This window comes from Tursiops truncatus, chromosome 21, assembly GCF_011762595.2.
Source record: "Tursiops truncatus isolate mTurTru1 chromosome 21, mTurTru1.mat.Y, whole genome shotgun sequence".
NCBI classification, from domain to species: domain Eukaryota; kingdom Metazoa; phylum Chordata; class Mammalia; order Artiodactyla; family Delphinidae; genus Tursiops; species Tursiops truncatus.
In genome coordinates, this window is record NC_047054.1 from 1201037 (window position 1) to 1221917 (window position 20881).

Consider the following 20881-nt stretch of genomic DNA (forward strand, 5'->3'; position numbering starts at 1 on the left):
CACATATTGAGTCCAGTATCATACGCCAGGCTCCGGGCTAGGCACTGAGAATCTAGAAATGCATCGCACTTGGCCCCTTACTTGAAAAGTCTTCCTAACTAGATATGTCTTAGGAACACACAGAAAGAGACAAATAAAAGTACCTCCCTGGAGCTATGGTGAAATATAATGTTATATATATAAATCTATGGAGTTATTAGAGAGGATTCCATGTTTCACATTCGTATTATTATTGGAGAGATTAGAGGACATTCCTGATACATTGTTCATGTGGGCAGCGTATTACTGTGGCCTTCAGGAAACAACTTCCCTTTGTTTGATACAATGGTGAATAAATGTCAGGTAATAAAGGAAGTACTGATGACGGAGAAGTTGGGAGAGGCAGCAAGGCAGCAGCAGAGAGACGTGTTGCTTCTCTCTGCTGTGTGCTATAACCTAACAGTGAAGTGCTTTATCATCATGAGATTTCTATTACACATGCCATAAAACTCTGACTCTGTCAGCTAAAATGTCTCATTCTATTAGTTCTTAATGTACACGGATACCTGTAATGGAATTCCACCAGTCTTATGACTCACCACATGGCATTGTCATGAAATGCCAAAATAATAGTCTTTGAAAATGCAAACGCATGTCCAGCTTTTGGGAGCTCATTTACTTTCAATTATTATTCTCAGTAAAATTTTCAGAATGGTAAAAATATATGCAGACTTGCAGCTAAGTGCTGTTTTAACTCCTACATTAAAAAAAAAAAAAGCCACTTCTAGAAAGTGCTTAGCCTATAAAAAGAACACAAGCAGTATTACTGACTATTCCATGTCATAGACTGTCCGTTTTCTTGAGCAAGTTGGCAAATGGCTGTGCCCACGTCTCCATCACACGGTAATACAGCAGTCTTCAAATCTTTTTTTTCACTTTTAATCTACAAAGTCACATACTCTGCTTAATGAAGTACTTTGATAACATAAAAGGATTTCTGCCCATTCTGGCTCAGAAGCTAGAAGTCTTTCAAACCTAAACAGTTATCTCCCTGCTCAAGAGAAGATGGGAACAAGCAAATTCACAGGAAGCTCCGTCTTCGGCAACACTGTGGGTACGGCCGAGGACATGGCAGTGGGAGGGAAAGAAAGCGAAGTTGACTAATCAACCAAAATTTCAGGATTTCATTGTATCGCTTGCTCTTCTGTGAAATCCCAAAATATCAGAAACACTTTGTTTAAATATACAATAACTAATAAAACCGCAGATGAGCGCTACATTTAATTGATTTGGGGACTGCCCCAAACTCTACTCAAGGTTCCAAACTGGGCTACTGGAGCTTAAAACTGAAGACTCCTGAAGATGCCTTTTATTATCCTTAGAACAAAAACTTAGTCCGTGCTCTCCTTTTTTCCCCAAAGTCTAAGTCAGGAGACCACTTAACTGTGCTCTTCCTAGTGGCCCCAAGTCTCACTCATGTATGATCAGAACGCATCAGGCCCTCTGGGCCATCCCCACCACGTGTCTTAAGGACTAGAGTGTAGATGGCAATTAACACACACAAGAAATAAAAATTACAGATGATGGACCTCATTAGAAACAAATAAACCTAAGGGGTCACCTCTGAAGCCTTGTGAAGTCTCTAAGACAAGTCACAGGGAAATGAACATTTTGGTTTGTGACCCAACAGACACAACATTGTAAACTTCCCATGGGATATTTAGAATAAGCTCGCTCTTAACTACGGTGTACTTCTTTACAGTCAGCTGAGGTAGGTGTAGAAGACGAATGTCGCGTGACGCCAACTGTAAGAACCGGTCGTTTGGAACCGAAAGGTTTGGTGCCTCTGATCTGCTACAGGTTGTCTAGGTAGCAACGCTGCACGACGGAGGCTGGGAACAAGGGCAGTCATGCTCTCTGGCTGTGCCTGCTGTGTCCTTCTCTCCCCAGGCCCTCAGAGGATTCCCTAAATACCCCGAGCCCTCCTCTGCGGTGCCTCTTCTCGAACTAAACTCCTCCCCCAGGTCTACGGCAAAGGTTGTATCTCTTGGTACAGCTAATCTCAGTGAGCTGCTGGGAGGTGGTATGTTAACTTGGGGGGTTAATAAGATTATTAAGGAAAAGAGAGAGATGAATTACTAATGGTAGAATTTCAACGGCAGCGAAGACCCCCTGAGGCCCCTCACACCATGCCATACATGTTCTCCTCCTTGTTCTAGCCATACATCCTGACCTGCCTAGTTTCTTTGGTGTTACCTTAATAGTATATTAATATTCCACATCTAAATTAACAGTGTTAATGGACCCACACTTTCCCAACTGTTGGAATACCAAACGAAATGCACGGATTATATGCCATAAGATCAATCATGTAAAATCCATTGGCTCGTGGCCGCCATCAGGGAGGGAATAAGTGATGAACCTTTTGTTTTAAAGTAAAATGCATCTTACTAGAACTCTGACTTGGTAATTACCTTGAGAATTAGACTACAACCTAAAACCCTAAAAATGACACAGCGTGGCATTTCCCAGTGATCGTGAAGCCTCTGATACGTCAGCCTCTTAGACTCAAACGAGAGAGTGGAAGACACCACGGTGAAAATTAATTGTAAGTGCCCAATGCTTATCCAACAGCGACGCTTTTGCAGAATGCCTGACTATCTTTACTGAGGAAAATTTGCCACGTTGATTATAAATGCGGTATCTTAGCTCTTAACACATTTTACAATTTGCCCATAATGGTTCCAAGGGAACTTGTAAACCATAGTAAATCATAAAATTCATTTTGCTTTGCATCAATTCATCCGTCCCTGCTCCAACTAATCACCTCATTTCAAAATTCAATAAACCTAAATACCTGGATTTATGATGCTTTGTCAGAATTAGCAGGGGAACATCAACAATGTGGAATGAGAAGTCGACTGCAACTTAAAGACAAGCACCTAGTTGAAAACAATTAAAAAGACTCGGCAGCAATCATTATATCCACGGTGTTAGCAAATAAAATAACTTAAAACTGATTTAATTTCTGCTCTGGGAGATGGGGGGAAGCACAGAAAAACCTTAATTTAGTCAGTTAAAACACTGAAGTCGTTTGAAGCAAAATTTTAAAGTGACTGTGAACTGGGCTTGTAGTATTAACAGTTCTTAATTGCAAAGGAAGTGCACACACAGGTGTATTTTTAAGGATGTATTGGTTGGTCACATCGTACAATGCTCACAGTACTTCTTGAGACTTATTTTCCTTACAGGAATTTTGATGGTGAATACCTTATTACAGGTGTATTCATGTAAACCCACTTCCTGTACTATTACAATATACAGGATAAGAAAACAAAACAATATTTTCTAGTCTAAGCAAATTAAAGCACAATCCATGTAAAGGGGTCCCCTTTGCTAAAACTGCATTTTTTTTTTTTTTGTGGTACGCGGGCCTCTCACTGCTGTGGCCTCTCCCGTTGCGGAGCACAGGCTCCGGACGCACAGGCTCAGCGGCCACGGCTCACGGGCCCAGCCGCTCCGCGGCATGTGGGATCTTCCCGGACCGGGGCACGAACCCGCGTCCCCTGCATCGGCAGGCGGACTCTCAACCACTGCGCCACCAGGGAAGCCCTAAAACTGCATTTTTATACACACTTTAAAAAGATGTTATTCACCTTCTATATGAAACACTATCTTCTGATTTATAGTTCTGTTAGAGAAAAATGTCTGTAACGCTGATAGGAAATGTATGGTCTTGTGTGTGGTGTGTATACACACACACACACACACACACACACACAGAGCTCATATTCATTACTTTGAGTTGCGGAGCCAGAGAGAAAAAGTACAATTATCTTTGATTTCCAGCTCAAATATAAAATCTGGAGACATCAGTTAAGCAGCTGTTCATACTCATTGTCTCTCAGTGTATATTTAAATTAAAATAATTTCTCTGCTAATAACAAAAATGAAGGCCTTCACATTTTATTTTTAATGTTTTCTTAATAAATTTTTCTTGCAAGACTAAAATGCTATAAAGAAAAATAACATGTATGAAGATGCACAGCACATTAGTAAAGACAAAGCGAAAAAACAGATATTTTCTGTAAAAAGACTTAAGAAGGTATCTGATTGTTCGTCACAAAAGGTCTATATGGTTCTGTTGCCCCTTTAACTAAATTCTTAGAAGTAATCAGATGCAAAATGACAAATGGCAAGAAAAGCACATACCACTGTTGAATAATTTTATCATTTATACCTATAACTGTCAATCCACGAAGGACTCTTTTTTATATGTCACCTAAATCATAAGAGCTGGTACCTTTCTCTGTGATTCCTGTTAGCCCTGCTCCATGATTTACTGCTAAATTATTTCCCTTCTCTTTCAGGAAATTTTTTTATCTCCTTTCTGTGATTGATCTCTCTGGTTTGAATGAGCAAAGCTTTTTAGATGAGTGAGTGTCACAATTTCGTTGAGTATAAATTTTTTCAGCGTGATTTTTTATACATGTTTTTTTTTAATGTGCTCAGAAAAGACAATTATTTATTTAAAGGCTTGTATTTCCATTAGGAAAAAATCCTTGCCTACCTCAGTTACATGTTCCAGACTTTTCTCCCAGAAACAAATGGCGTTTGCTTCAACAAGACGTGGTGACAATGGTTATCGGCAGTGACATCGCACACTCACAGAGCTCTTCTAGGAAGTAGACGGCCCTGGTTTGAGTGATTTAAGACCACAGAACATCTTGGTATCTACTTTCCCTGTGTGTGTGAGCACTAAATGATCGTGTGTGTGTGTGTGTGTGTGTGTGTGTGTGTGCGTGCGTGAGCTCTCCTGCTGGTTCGTAAATGCTAACAGACCTGCCCTGCCTGTGAATAACTAACATATTAGTCCTTGAATTTTAGTCCTTTGAACAGGGAAAGCAGATGTTTCAAACTGCCTTAACGAGCCCCACCAACTGGACCCTGGTGCCATGTTGGATGCCCGGGAATCATTCTGTTTCGGATGGACACATCCAATACGCACATGGCAGTCTTTCCGAAGGCAACTGAAACTGCTCCCTTCCCACCCACCTTCTCATACATCTTTTCTCCCTTCTTTTATGACGAGCTTTACCTCAGCTTTTCACATTTATGTACCTAGCGCTCATGTTCACTATATAAATAGTCAAGTTGCCTTTGTGCTGCAGTATACCTAACCTACCTCAAGAAGAGCACACTTAGCCAACTTGTGTGTGTGTGTGTGTTTGGTAGTTTAGACCATCTAACCTTTACCATGAAAGCTGTTTATAGATTATAATGTAAGTTTTATCCACCTTCTCTTCCTTTGCCCTCTCTGAAAGAGGAATGACCACAAGGAACTCAATTCTTAAATACAGTAGAGGAAGATCTACTGGCCTTAGTTTTGCCGAAAACTGGATTAGCCACCACTGAGTAATGCTAGTTTGACCTGTGTCTACCTGCAACTCCCGGCCCGACTTCACCATAAATACTGTCAAGAGAACCCTGGCCATAGGGAAAGCACCAAGGCACTGAGCCCAGGCTCAATAAACGTTAATTCCTTTTCCTTTCTTTTCTTGTGCCTTTTGACCTGAAGATCCAGCAGGGAGATCATCTTCCCATGCATGGCTTCTCCAAGTTGGATAAAAATTCCAGTTGGGTTTCATACTTCTGCTCTTTTTCAATCCATCCATCCATCCACCTATCCATCAATAAATAAAATATCAAATTTAGTTAGAAAAAAATCAAGCACTGTCAAAAATCAGATTTTTGAAAAAAGAGCCACGTGCTCTAATTTTCAGATGACGTTTCCTCGAAACGTATGGTGTCTATACAAAACTAGATGAGATACCTTTCCTGAGATTCTTTACCAAAAATTATTGAAAAGTGGAATTCTAAAGATAGGCGCAGGCCACCCATGAAGAGAACAATGCAGGTGGGCAGCATTACCCCTGCACTCTTCACGTGTGCACTCATGTGTGCACTCTTCACGTGTGCACGCTTCACGTGTGCACTCATGTGTGCACTCTTCACGTGTGCACTCTTCACGTGTGCACTCACGTGTGCACTCTTCACGTGTGCACTCTTCACGTGTGCACTCCTCACGTGTGCACTCCTCACGTGTGCACTCTTCACGTCTGCACTCACGTGTGCACTCTTCACGTGTGCACTCTTCACGTGTGCACTCTTCACGTGTGCACTCATGTGTGCACTCTTCACGTCTGCACTCTTCACGTGTGCACACCTTCATTCGTTCCCGCCTCGCCAGGCATCCTGTTCCACACATTGGGCTATTCATGTGGATTTAAAGATAAATAAAATCTGTGTGTGCCAGGTAGAGGGGAAGAGAGAGCAGCAAAGTGAATGGTGAAGACAGAATTGGATGTATCTTCATTTCGAGGCAAAGAGTTAAGCCACAGACCATGGGTAACCAGGGTTAAGGCAACCCTGTGAAAGGGAGAAGTGAACTGGAAACGGAAACGATAATCTGGCATTTTTCAGAAACTTTGTCGTCTTGTATCGTCTGCTCACTAGTTGAAGACACGCACTTAAATCCATTGCATTTTATCCCATCTGTGCTACACTTACGAACATATACACATGCTCTGTCACAGGCCCCCTTTTCAGGAAAAAAGAACTGTTTTCCATTGTCCATTTTACAACAGGAAACGTTGAAGTCAGATGCTCAGTGGGCCACAGTGGCATTTATGGGTCAAGATGCACATTCAAATGCAAGTTGATTTTCACAGTAGGGGACATGAGACACAATAACACCGACCTGCAAAACCCTAAGGGCCAAACCTGAACAAGATCAAAAAAATTTTTTAGCAACAGCCTACAGCACATGAATTGGTTTCTATTTAGAGCAAAACTTAACTTTGTTGAGTTTGAAGACACGACTTACACCCTAACTATTGATTTCTCATTTTCCCCCAGGTAATTATTACCTATGTAAAAAAAAAAAAAAATCACACATTTCCTTTGTGAAATAAGTACAACTGAGATGGAAATTTTAAGAAAGGTTTAGAATTAGTGAAGAAACTTCGTGAACAGGTTTACAGTAATGTTTGACTTTGGGTTAATGAGTACCTTTACTCTGGTTATAAAACTATGACAATTTTGCAGGATTCTCATGAGGGTGGTAACTGTGATGATTACAATAGCCCCTCTGTGCTAGTGAATTTGTCAAGAATTCAGGGGTGCATTCATAATTCCTGAAGAACAGAGTATGCACAGAAGACAACTGTATTGCTGGGTTTTCCGAGTGTGAGTTAATCTATGTAAATTACTCACAACAGCCTCAGGACAGCACAGAGTAAGCATTCAGTGGCTGTTTGCTGGTATTATTAGTCATTCATAGAATGTGTTCAATGTTTCTGTCACTGATTGAAAGGCTTTAACATTCACAGTATTACAAAAGTGTTCATTTAATTGGAATATACAGGGTCTGCATTTAGTTGGGTCTTAGAACAGCTTAATTGCAAACACTTTCTTTGGAAGAGCCTCAGCTGACTGACTGTCAGTGTTAACTCAGGAATTTAAGAGTAGAAGCCAGCCCCAGCTCCATCCTATAAAGGTGACGGCTTCACGGGACCTTCTAACATGAAATCACTGAGTTTGGGGTGTCTCAGCACTGCTCTGAGCAAGATATGTATCCCGAACTTTGCCCAGACTGGCAGTGTCTACAATGGCCTCCATAACAAGTGGTCAAAACACATCACCTGTGTCCAGAGATGGCTGACCATCTCATGGCATGGACAGACAGCTGAAGACGAGCCTTCAGAGGCATTCTGCAATAGTATATTAAAATATTTTGGAAAATAATAGATAGGCCAGCTTTTAGAAAGAAGATGCAGCTGTGAAGGGGAGAACAAAGGAAAACGACTACTTTTCGTTTCTATAAGTTTGTGGTACATTCACGGCAAAGCTAATTTTGATGAATTGAAATCACTACATACCCCACAGGTTAGTCATTAGAGTGTGGGATTTAATAGTTTCATTACAATGAGAAAAAAAAAAAAGGAACAAAACCACTAAATAATAGTCATTTCCAGTAACTGCTTCCTAATGTCTCTCTACTAACACGTGTAACGGTCACAGCCTTATTTAAACTGGTTTCTTCTTCCATTGTGTGACTATTAAATGGTTTAGTACAATTTTATTTTGCAGGTCTCTAAAATCACTAATTTGGCGTGGCCGGGCATATTTCTAAAACTCATCCTACATTTAAACTCTGTGCTTCTCTCTGTTAATAAGAAGAACCAGAGTTGCAGCATATAAGTGCTTAGATAGTAAAGCAGAGATCACTTGTTTACAGAAAACAAAGATTCATTTAATAATGAACAGTGTAAAAAGAAAAACAAAGTCTAAAAGAGAGGAAGGGAAAAGAAATCTAGTTTGTTCTAGATGAGAAAGCATTTTCAGAAAAGTATACAGTGCGCTATACTTGACCAAAGAATATAGAAACTAACATCTTAAGTCTTTTTACTTTGTAAAAATGACAGCAGTTTTTCAAATAAAAAGAGGACTTACTAAATGATTCCTATGAAAGATAACAAATGAATCAAAGGAACACTATTACTTAAAATATGTAGTTGGATCAATTTTCCAAAATCATCTTTTTCTTTCTCTACATATATCTATTGCATCCCCTGCGAAACTTTAAGACCAGGAACCATGTCTTACTTATCTGTGAATTTCCATAGCATCTAGTAGAGAGCTTTTGATATAATTGTGCTCAATAAATGTTTACTGAAGAAGGAAAGAAGGCTATGGGAGAACTTTTGTCCGTTAAATTATGTCAAAAACAGACAGCCTGAAATATAAATTTCTATCTGAGGAAAAGCCATTTTAGTTTTTCTCACTGAAGGAACAGAAGAAAAATATTTCTGACTCAACGACAGGTAGCTAACACTACTTAAACACAAACTAAAAAGATTTCTAAAGTATCCTTCTGACATGAGGAATTACCTGAAGAAAGAGGTTCAGCTAAGAAGTTGAGAAGGACCCTACAGCATTTAATGGAAAAATCTTGTTCTGTTATTTATGCTGTCGGGGCGGGGGGAGCACGTGTTGGTGTCTGAATCATATACTATCTGCAGCTGCTGACTCTGCACTGGAGCTGGTACAGTAGCTGTTTATTGTGCTTCGCCTACAAAGATGAGTAAAACTAGTTTGCCAGAGCCCAGCAAAGGGCATGGTGACTCAGAAAATATGCATACTGATTCAACTGGCTTGATTTTCATTTGTCAGCCTGCATTCTGTTTCCCATACAAAAACACTTTCTATGGCTAAAATGTCAGAAAAATACAGACAAGTAATACTAATACCCTGAGAACGGTATTTTCAAAATTACAGTGAAACTTGTTTCCTGGTAACGGCCACTCCTGGATGAGAAAATATGCAGGGATTCCACTGAATGACATCGGCCATCTCTGAAAAACATCTATACGTTTTAGGAAACAACTCAACTTATCATTAATTACATGCTACCTTCCTGGCAAGAGACGTCACATGATCACCTTTGCAATGTCAGAAACTCATTCGTGAGCTGGGTGCGGGCAGGGTGAGAATTCATCCTTTGACATTATTTGGAATTTTAAATATTATTCCATTTGGATTAGTCTTGTATTTTTAGAGATAAACTTCTCACCCGAGGCTGGACACGACCATGAACGTGAAAACTCCTCACCCACTTGTGGAAGATGTCATTTCTAAAATATGTCTGAGAAATCTTTTTAAATGATCACTTGTCTGGAATAATTGAAAATGGATTTAATCAAACATTAAAAATGCAATGAGGTTATTGAAATAATACCAACACTTTGTAATTTACGGTAACACAGACTAACGTACACAGGCATGGCATTGAATAAACCGGGAGGATACACTGTGTTCTCGTGGACATGATTTCTAGTTGTGAATATCTGAAACCTTAAGTGTCACTTAAAACTTTGCCTCTAGAAATATAAAATTAATGAGATATTGTTATGTAATTTTGGACCCAGATGACCAAAACATCTTGTTTAAACAGATAAAAATCTTCAGATGAGGAATAGTGCATTCTACCAAACATCTAAAACTGGAAGAAATGATTTTAGTCACGTTCCTTACACTTAATTGTCTCCTGACATCTTTTTAGATGACTATGTTAGAAAAACAAGCATTCATTCATATCCTTAATTTCCAAAAAAGGGACAGGTATTACATGCACCACTTTTTCTTTCTCTCAGTCTTAACCTTAAGACGTCTCTGAAAGCGGTTCTTACGAGTATCGGCTCCCCGTCAGTGAGGTCACCCACGATACAAAGTAGCTCTTAACGCGCAGCCTGTCTGTTAATGCGTTTAGGGATTGCCTAAGAAATCCAGCGCTTCGCTGACATTGTCACATTTGTTTCCTTCAGCCACACATTCCTCACATGTTCACACAAATAGATTCATGGAAATGAATAAGATGTGAAAACATCAGATTAAAAGTCATCGGATTTCTCGTACGGCTGAGTCACTTTGCACCTGAGACCATCACAACATTGCTAATTGGCTGTACTCCAATATAAAACGAAAAGTTAAGATAAATAAGTAAATAAGAGTCACAGGATTTCTTTTCTTTATACATGTAGAAGGATGAGGGATGGGAGAGTAGGAAGGCAGCAAGAAGGAAGAGTTTCTCTAAATCGCTTTAAAAATACTGAACTTTCACACCGAACTTCTTTTTCTGTACCACGTTTGGTAAAAAGATTGGACTCTGGCTCTGCGCCTGGCTTCACCTCCTGCCATCCCCGCTTCCCCTCCGACATGCACCCATGCATAGGAACTGGGGTGAGGGGTGAGAGGAATGGAATGCAGGACAGACATAAACAAAAACCTAGAAGTATAAACCCGCGCGGAGTATTCCAGGAACGCCAAGCAAAGCAGCCTAGACGTTTGAGCCAGAAACTGCCTGGAGTTTTCCCAGTTCTTTTTCCCTCCTATAATAATAACTAATATTTGCTAACTGCTTCGCTGTCCTAGGCATACACACGGTCATCTCTTTACGGGTTTAACCCCTTTGGTTTTCACAAAAACCTCAGGAAGAGGGCGTTCATGTCAACTGCAGCTTAAACAGAAGGGAAGAACCGCTCAGGGTGTGGGTGCTCAAAGACCAGAAGGACTACAGAGGGCCCACCCCGTTCATCGCCTCCACATCACAGTACCTGGCCCAGCCAGCACGGAGTCGGTCGTCACGGAGACTCTGCTTCTGCTGCTGCTGCCACAGGGCCCGCGCGGCGTCACCTCGCCCAGACCACTGCCTTGGACGCCTATCTAAATACTTCACCTGACCACAGCTCATCTGTGGCTCAGTGGCCACACCTGTTGCCTGTTTTCTAGGGCAGAAGGGCTCCACCGGGGGCCCGAGGAGAGGCAGCTAAGCACTACCTGGATACCGGTAAAAAACATAAATTCTTGGGCCCAACCCCAGACCTACAGAAGAATAAGAAAATCTGGGAGTGGACCCAGCAATCTGCATTTTAGCAAGCCTTCCAGATGATTCTGGTACAGGCTGAAGTTTGACAGTCACGGAGCCCCTGGCGTAGACTGAAATGCAAGGTCTTAAGCAAGACGTTTGAAACTCGTTATGATCTAGGAGTCTGTTTGAAACAGAGGTTAGAAGTGCTTGATTTGCACCTTTGCTCCACCAACGGCTCTGACCCTGATGAGTCACACCTGACATCCCGTTTTCTTATCTGTAAAATGGATACGAATTATTTCACAGATTTTAGGGGAAGATTAACCACATTTCTATGCCTCCTATATATACATATATATATTATATATATATATAAAATCAGTGCCCAATACATATTAGGGATTATTATGATTATTAATTCTCCAAACTTATTTCCTGTTACTCCTTACATCCAGCTTTTTTATTTTATTTATTTATACAGCAGGTTCTTATTAGTTACCTATTTTATACATATTAGTGTATAGACGTCAATCCCAATCTCCCAATTCATCCCACTGCCCCCCCCCCGCCACTTTCCCCCCTTGGTGTCCATACGTTTGTTCTCTGCATCTGTGTCTCTATTTCTGCCCTGCAAACCGGTTCATCTGTAAAAATTTTCTAGATTCCACATACATGCATTCATATACAATATATGTTTTCCTCTTTCTGACTTACTTCACTCTGTATGACACTCTCTAGGTCCATCCACGTCTCTACAAATGACCCAGTTTCATTCCTTTTTATGGCTGAGTAATATTCCATTGTATATATGTGCCACATCTTCTTTATCCATTCCTCTGCTGATGGCATTTAGGTTGCTTCCATGACCTGCCTATTGTAAATACTGCTGCAATGAGCATTGGGGTGCATATGTCTTTTTGAATTATGGTTTTCTCTGGGTATATGCCCAGTAGTGAGATTGCTGGGTTGTATGGTAGTTCTACTTTTAGTTTTTTAAGGAACCTCCATACTGTTCTCCATAGAATGTATCAATTTACATTCCCACCAACAGTGCAAGAGGGTTCCCTTTTCTCGACAGCCTCTCCAGCATTTGTTGTTTGTAGATTTTCTGATGATGCCCACTCTAACTGGTGTGAGGTGATACCTCATTGTAGTTGTGATTTGCATTTCTCTAATAATTAGTGATGTTGAGCAGCTTTTCATGTGCCTCTTGGCCATCTGTGTATCTTCTTTGGAGAAGTGTCTATTTAGGTCTTCTGCCCATTTTTTCGTTGGGTTGTTTGTTTTTTTAATATTGAGCTGCATGAGCTGTTTATATATTTTGGAGATTAATCCTTTGCACGTTGATTTGTTTGCAAATATTTTCTCTCATTCTGAGGGTTGTCTTTTCATCTTGTTTATAGTTTCCTTTGCTGTGCAAAAGCTTTTAAGTTTCATTAGGTCCCAGTTGTTTATTTTTGTTTTTATTTCCATTACTCTAGGAGGTGGATCAGAAAAGATCTTGCTGTGATTTATGTCAAAGAGGGTTCTTCCTATGTTTTCCTCTAAGAGTTCTACAGTGTCTGGTCTCACATTTAGGTCTTTAATCCATTTTGAGTTTATTTTGGTGTATGGTGTTAGGGAGTGTTCTAATTTCACTCTTTTACATGTAGCAGTCCATTTTTCCCAGCACCACTTATTGAAAAGACTGTCTTTTCTGCATTGTATATCCTGGCCTCCTTTGTCATAGAGAAGTTGACCATAGGTGTGTGGGTTTATCTCTGGGCTTTCTATCCTGTTCCACTGATCTATATTTCTGTTTTTCAGCCAGTACCATATTGTCTTGATGACCGTAGCTTTGTAGTATAGTCTGAAGTCAGGGAGTCTGATTCCTTCAGCTCCGTTTTTTTCCTTCAAGACTGCTTTGGCTATTTGGGGTCTTTTGTGTCTCCATACAACTTTCAAGGTTTCTTGTTCTAGTCCTATAAAAAAATGCCATTGGTAATTTGATAAGGATTGCATTGAATCTGTAGACTGCTTTGCGTACTATAGTCATCTTCACAATATTGATTCTTCCAGTCTAAGAACATGGTATATCTCTCCATCTGTTTGTATAATCTTTAATTTCTTTCATCAGTGTCTTATAGTTTTCTGCATAGAGGTCTTTTGTCTCCCTAGGTAGTTTATTCCTAGGTGTTTTATTCTTTTTGTTGCAGTGCTAAATGGGAGTGTTTCCTTAATTTCTCTTTCAGATTTTTTATCATTAGTGTCTAGGAATGCAAGAGATTTCTGTGCATTAATTTTGTATCCTGCTACTTTACCAAATTCATTGATTAGCTCTAGTAGTTTTCTGGTGGCATCTTTAGGATTCTCTATGTATAGCATCATGTCATCTGCAGTGACAGTTTTACTTGTTCCATCTGCAAACAGTGACAGTTTTACTTGTTCTTTTCCAATTTGTATTCCTTTTATTTCTTTTTCTTCTCTGATTGCCATGGTTAGTACTTCCAAAACTATGTTGAATAATAGCGGTGAGAGTGGACATCCTTGTCTTGTTCCTGATCTTAGAGTAAATGCTTTCAGTTTTTCACCATTGAGAATGATGTTTGCTGTGGGTTTTTCACATATGGCCTTTATTATGTTGAGGTAGGTTCCCTCTATGCCCAATTTCTGGAGAGTTTTTGTCATAAATGGGTGTGAATTTTCTCAAAAGCTTTTTCTGCATCTATTGAGATGATCATGTGGTTTTTATCCTTCAGTTTGTTAATATGGTGTATCACACTGATTTGTGTATATTGAAGAATCCTGGCATCACTGGGATAAATCCCACTTGACCATGGTGTATGATCCTTTTAATGTGTTGTCGGATTCTGTTTGCTAGTATTTTGTTGAGGATTTTTGCAACTATATTCATCTGTGATATTGGTCTGTAATTTTCTGTTTTTGTAGTAACTCTGTCTGGTTTTGGTATTAAGGTGATGGTGGCCTTGTAGAATGAGTTTGGGGTGTCCCTTCCTCTGCAATTTTTGGAAGAGTTTGAGAAGGATGGTTGTTAGCTCTTCTCTAAATGTTTGATAGAATTCACCTGTGAAGCCATCTGGTCCTGGACTTTTTTTGTTGGAAGATTTTAAATCACAGTTTCAATTTCATTACGTGTGATTGGTCTCTTCATGTTTTCTATTTCTTCCTGATTCAATCTTGGAAGGTTATACTTTTCTAAGAATTTGTCCATTTCTTCCAGGTTGTCCTTTTTATTGGCATAGAGTTGCTTGTAGTGGTCTCTTAGGATGCTTTGTATTTCTGCAGTGTCTGTTGTAACTTCTTTTTTATTTCTATTTTTATTGATTTGAGTCTTCTCCCTCTTTTTCTTGGTGAGTCTGGCTAATGGTTTATCAATTTTGTTTATCTTCTCAAGGAACCAGCTTTTAGTTTTATTGATCTTTGCTATTGCTTTCTTTGCTTCTCTGTCATTTATTTCTGCTCTGATCTTTATGATTTCTTTCCTTCTGCTAACTTTGGGTTTTGTTTGTTCTTCTTTCTCTAGTTCCTTCAGGTGTAAGGTTAGATTATTTATTTGAGATTTTTCTTGTTTCTTGAGGTAGGCTTATATAGCTATAAACTTCCCTCTTAGAACTGCTTTTGCTTCATCCCATTGGTTTTGGATTGTCGTGTTTTCATTGTCATTTGTCTCTAGGTATTTCTTGATTTCCTCTTTGATATCTTCAGTGATCTCTTGGTTATTTAGTAATGTAGTGTTTAGCCTCCATGTGTTTGTATTTTTCATGTTTTTTCCCCTATAATTCATTTCTAAATCATAGCATTGTGCTCAGAAAAGATGCTTGATATGATTTCAATTTTCTTAAATTTACTGAGGCTTCATCTGTGACCCAAGATGGGATCTATCCTGGAGAATGTTCCGTGCACACTTGAAAATAAAGTGTAATCTGCTCTTTTTGGATGGAATGTCCTATAACTATCAGTTAAATCTATCTGGTCTATTGTGTCATTTAAAGCTTGTGTTTCCTTATTAATTTTCTGTTTGGATGATCTGTCCATTGGTGTAAGTGAGGTATTAAAGTCCCCCATTATTATTGTGTTACTGTCAATTTTCTCTTTTACAGCTGTTAGCATTTGTCTTATGTATTGAGGTGATCCTATGTTGGGTGCATATATATTTATAATTGTTATATCTTCTTCTTGGATTGATCCCTTGATCATTAGGTAGTGTCCTTCCTTGTCTTTTGTAACATTCTTATTTTAAAGTCTGTTTTATCTGATATGAGTATTGCTACTCCAGCTTTCTTTTGATTTCCATTTGCATGGAATATCTTTTTCCATTCCCTCACTTTCAGTCTGTATGTGTCCCTAGGTCTGAAGTGGGTCTCTTGTAGACAGCATATATATGTGTCTTGTTTTTGTACCCATTCAGCAAGCCTGTGTCTTTTGGTTGGAGCATTTAATCCATTCATGTTTAAGGTAATTATCGATATGTATGTTTCTATGACTATTTTCTTCATTGTTTTGGGTTTGTTTATGTAGGTCCTTTTTTTCTCTTGTGTTTCCCACTTAGAGAAGTTCCTTTAGCATTTGTTTTAGAGCTGGTTTGGTGGTGCTGAATTCTCTTAGCTTTGGCTTGTCTGTAAAGCTTTTGATTTCTCCATTGAATCTGAATGATACCCTTGCCGGGTAATCTTGGTTATAGGTTCTTCCCTTTCATCACTTTAAATAGATCGTGCCACTCCCTTCTGGCTTGTAGAGTTTCTGCTGAGAAAGCAGCTGTTAACCATATGGGAGTTCCCTTGTATGTTATTTGTCATTTTTCCCTTGCTGCTTTCAGTAATTTTTCTTTGTCTTTAATGTTTGCCAATTTGATTACTATGTGTCTCAGTGTGTTTCTCCTTGGGTTTATCCTGTATGGGACTCGCTGTGCTTCCAGGACTTGGGTGGCTATTTCCTTTCCCATGTTAGGGAAGTTTTTGACTATAATCTCTTCAAATATTTTCTCAGGTCCTTTCTCTCTCTCCTCCTTCTGGGACCCCTATAATGCAAATGTTGTTGCGTTTCATGTTGTCCCAGAGGTCTCATAGGCTGTCATCATTTCTTTTCATCCTTTTTTCTTTATTCTGTTCTGCAGCAGTGAATTCCACCTTTCTGTCTTCCAGGTCCCTTATCCGTTCTTCTGCCTCAGTTATTCTGGTATTGATTCCTTCTAGTGTAGTTTTCATTTCAGTTACTGTAGTGTTCATCTCTGTTTGTTCTTTAATTCTTCTAGGTCTTTGTTAAACATTTCTTGCATCTTCTAGATCTTTGCCTCCATTCTTTTTCTGAGGTCCTGGATCATCTTCACTATCATTATTCTGAATTCTTTTTCAGAATTCAGCTATCTCCACTTCACTTAGTTGTTTTTCTGGGGTTTAATCTTTTTCCTTCATCTGGTACATAGCCCTCTGCCTTTTAATCTTGTCTGTCTTTCTGTGAATGTGGTTTTTGTTCCACAGGCTGCAGGATGGTAGTTCTTCTTGCTTCTGCTGTCTGCCCTCTGGTGGATGAGGCTATCTACGAGGCTTGTGCAAGCTTCCTGATGGGAGGGACTGGTGGTGGGTAGAGCTGGGTGTTGTTCTGGTGGGCAGAGCTCAGTAAAACTTTAATCTGTTTGACTGTTGATGGGTGGGGCTGGGTTCCCTCCCTGTTGGTTGTTTGGCCTGAGGCAACCCAACACTGGAGCCTATCTGGGCTCTTTGGTGGGGCTAATGGCCTCCAACACTAGCAGGTAGGGCGGCTTCAGTCTCCTATGGGGTCACTGCTCCTTCTCCTGGGTCTCGATGTGCACACTACTTTGAGTGTGCCCTGCAACAGTGGAGTCTCTGTTTCCCCCCAGTCCTGTTAAAGTCCTGCAATCAAATCCTGCTAGCCTTCCAAGTCTGATTCTCTGGGAATTCCTCCTCCCGTTGCTGGACCCCCAGGTTGGGAAGCCTGATGTGGGGCTCAGAACCTTCATTCCAGTGGGTGGACTTCTGTGGGATAAGTGTTCTCCAGTTTGTGAGTCACCCACACAGTGATCATGGGATTTGATTTTATTGTGATTGCGCCCCTCCTACCGTCTCATTGTGGTTTCTCCTTTGTCTTTGGATGTGGGGTATCTTTCTTGGTGAGATCCAGTGTCTTCCTGTTGATGACTGTTCAGCAGTTAGTTGTGATTCTGGTGCTCTCGCAAGAGGGAGTGAGAGCACGTCCTTCTACTCCTCCATCTTGAACCAATCTCCCCAACTTTAAATTTATTCTAAAATAAATTCCAATTCCTTATATTGCCCCCAGCATACTACATTTTGCATTCCTGTCTCTGGGCTGATGCTTCTTTATCTGGAGTACTCACCCTTCTTTCACTAACCTTGTCTCTGCCACCAGAAAAATTTCTATTCATCATTCCAAATCAAGCCGAGATATAACCTCTTCTATGGAAACTTCCAGGCCTTCTCTTTCTCTCCATAGTTTCAGTCAATCACGTCCTTCTTTGTGCTACCTTCCAACCCTCTTACTTCTATCGTTATGCTCCTAATGTTATAATTTATTTGTTTCATATCTGCATCCAGCTAGATGGTGAGCTCTTACTGGGTTGTCTTTTTCATCGCTGTCTCTGTCCCATCTAACCCTACCTAGTAGATACTTGGTAGAATTTTTTAAAAAGTTGATTGCATTTTCTAAGACCTTAATAACAGTAATTGTTTACAGATGGATGGAAACCTATTTACAGGTTTCTTCTGAAGGTCACTCCCCCAATGAACCGCGTCCTGTCCCAGCTTCTGCTTCTAGGGAGCCCTGCCTCAGAGAACCCCATTTTCCTGGCTAAGGAGCTGACACTCAGGAGAGTGCTGCCAGGGACCACACAAAAGGTGGAGAGAAATCCTGGACACAGGAGGGAGAGGATCTCAGCCCAGATTGGACAGAGCCTCTGTGCAGCCCCATCCCGTCCATGTGGCCTTGGGAGGGCCACTTAAGCTCTCTGAACCTTGCTTGATCCATCTACAAAAAGGGGAAAAATGACTATATCTGTCCTGTCTACCTAAAGAGTAATATGAGGTCAGGTAAAATAATAATGACAAAAACATAACAAAGTATAAAGCCTTAAAAATATAAGGGGCCTATTCTGTTCTGTAAAAAGCAGAGCTTTCCTCCCACGTTCTGTTCTAGGACTCTCTGTAAGTCACCTTTGAGATCCCAGGATCCTCCACTGCCCTCCCAGCTGGCATGCTGCTGGGTCCACACTACCTCAGCCCCAGTTCAATGAGTCCTTGCTGTTTACCCACCTTAGCTCAGGATTTCGTCACGTTTCTTTGGTCTCTGTGCTCATTCTGCCTCTTCCACACACTCCAAGTGAAGTGCTGTACGTTTTCTTCCTTATTTAATTTCATTCTACTTATTTCTGACCACTCTTCCGATCTACCAAGGTCATTTAAACATCACATTGTATTACATGTGGGACAAGGCAATCTTATGTAGGAGTGTACACACATACGTTTATATGTTTTTTCTCTTCCCACCTTGGCCACGTTGTTTTGAGTCAGACCCCAAAGCAAGTCCAATTGCTTTATTTTAAATAACAGAGGTCATGGCCAAGGTTCACATAAAACGTCAGCGTCTACATGTAAAGAGGTCACGGGATCAACTGTTTTAACCATCAACGAGTCAATCTGATGAAACAACTACTTTTTGTCATTTTTCACTGAATTGACTGGTAAGCCACCCACACATGCAGACTTAAAGGGAAAAACCAAGGGAAAAAGTCTTGGGAAAAAACCCCCGCTGTCACTGAACAGAAAAACTCCACAAAAACGGGATATTCAAAGTAAAGGTTCTAGCTGGTTTAATGAGGTTTCTAGCTCAATGATATAAACAGCCTCTGTGGCTGTGACCGATACTCACAAGGACTTCTTGTTGGACTATTTACTGAATTCTCTTTTTGTTAATTGTTGCAGTGGGTTTGAATTTTATTATGTTCCATGTTAGAGCTTTCAGTACTGGTCATATTTACATGGCTGGTCATTCACATCTACTAGGTTTCAAGAACCCAGCAATATTGTAACAATATATTGTTCTTAAATTCAGCCAAAATGATGGTTGATCCTTTGTCAATGACATGTCGTGTAAATAGCATCAAGGCTTCGTTTCGGATGAGGTTATCTGAGTTAGAATATGATGCGTTGGAGTTTCCTTTGAGTCACATCTCACATGCGCAAATAATTTTGGAAACACTGATTAACATAGGGGGCAGCGTTTCATTACGTGATTGCCATATTTTAAATGAATTCTTTAAGACACTTACAAATACTTAGAAAATTTACCTGCTTTACATTGTGGTTTATCTCTACTGGAAAAATAGCTGTGTCTGCCTAAAGCCAACTTGTGTATTTGTATTTCTTTCTCAGAGAAATAGAAAGTATTTACTTGACGTATAGTCATGAGTTAGTAAGTCCTTGAATCATTACCATCCTGAAGTTGAAGTAATACTTTTGGTAATGTGAAGAAAGGTTTTAGACCAGGCAGAGTAAGCACTGGCTAACTTTATTGTAAATTTACTTATACCAAAAGGATCTTGTGTCTAGGCAATAAAGAAAAATACCTTCTAGTTATGGACAGTGAAAACAGTATTCATACAATAATGGCCAACTGGAACCCTAAGGCTTTTCAGAATTGAGCAATTTTAGTGATAAATGCCTTTAGGACAAGGGGGAAAAAGTCTCTTCTGTTCTTTGCACTTGCCTCTGACCACCAAAATGGTTTCTTTCAGAGAGAAGAAAATATCAAGGTCCAGTTAAATGTTAGCAATTTCTACTTTTTTTAACTGAAATGCAACAACCTCGTCATTTATTTCCAATCGAGCTACATCTCAATCGTGGCAAATCACGGGACTTGACTTGCAAAGAATTTTTCAAATGGATTTGTCTCTCATCAACTGTGTTCTGTCTGGCTTGCAAATTTTGCACATGGACTGTTTCCATTTCCCAAGAATACACGTATCTTGGGCATAGTGTATGCTAGTTCTCCTATAAACTAAAATAATGTATTAATATACTTATAATAACATTTAGTATACCTCCCCTATACAATTTCCCATGAGAAACAAATAAAAAGAACAGAAAGGTAACAGCCAGTGTATCGTCTAGTTCCCATTTTAGCTTTTAAGATGCCCTGATTTTTTTAGACCTTCTACACACGATTCAGTATTTCTCTTCATGGACAATTTACATAACTGTTTGAATAACTCAGGTAGAAACCCCTTTTTGGGACACATAAAATCAATGGAAAATTTTGAATGTTGGGATTAAGGATGCATCTGTGAAATTTGCAATTTAGACTGACTTGAGTAATAGCAATATCTTATATCTGTCTAGCACTTTACAGCTTACAGAGCACCTTGGTTCCTCATGACAACACAACACTTTGTAGTGAGAAAAAACTAGAATAACTTATGATATCTATCAAATCTAGAATTATTCT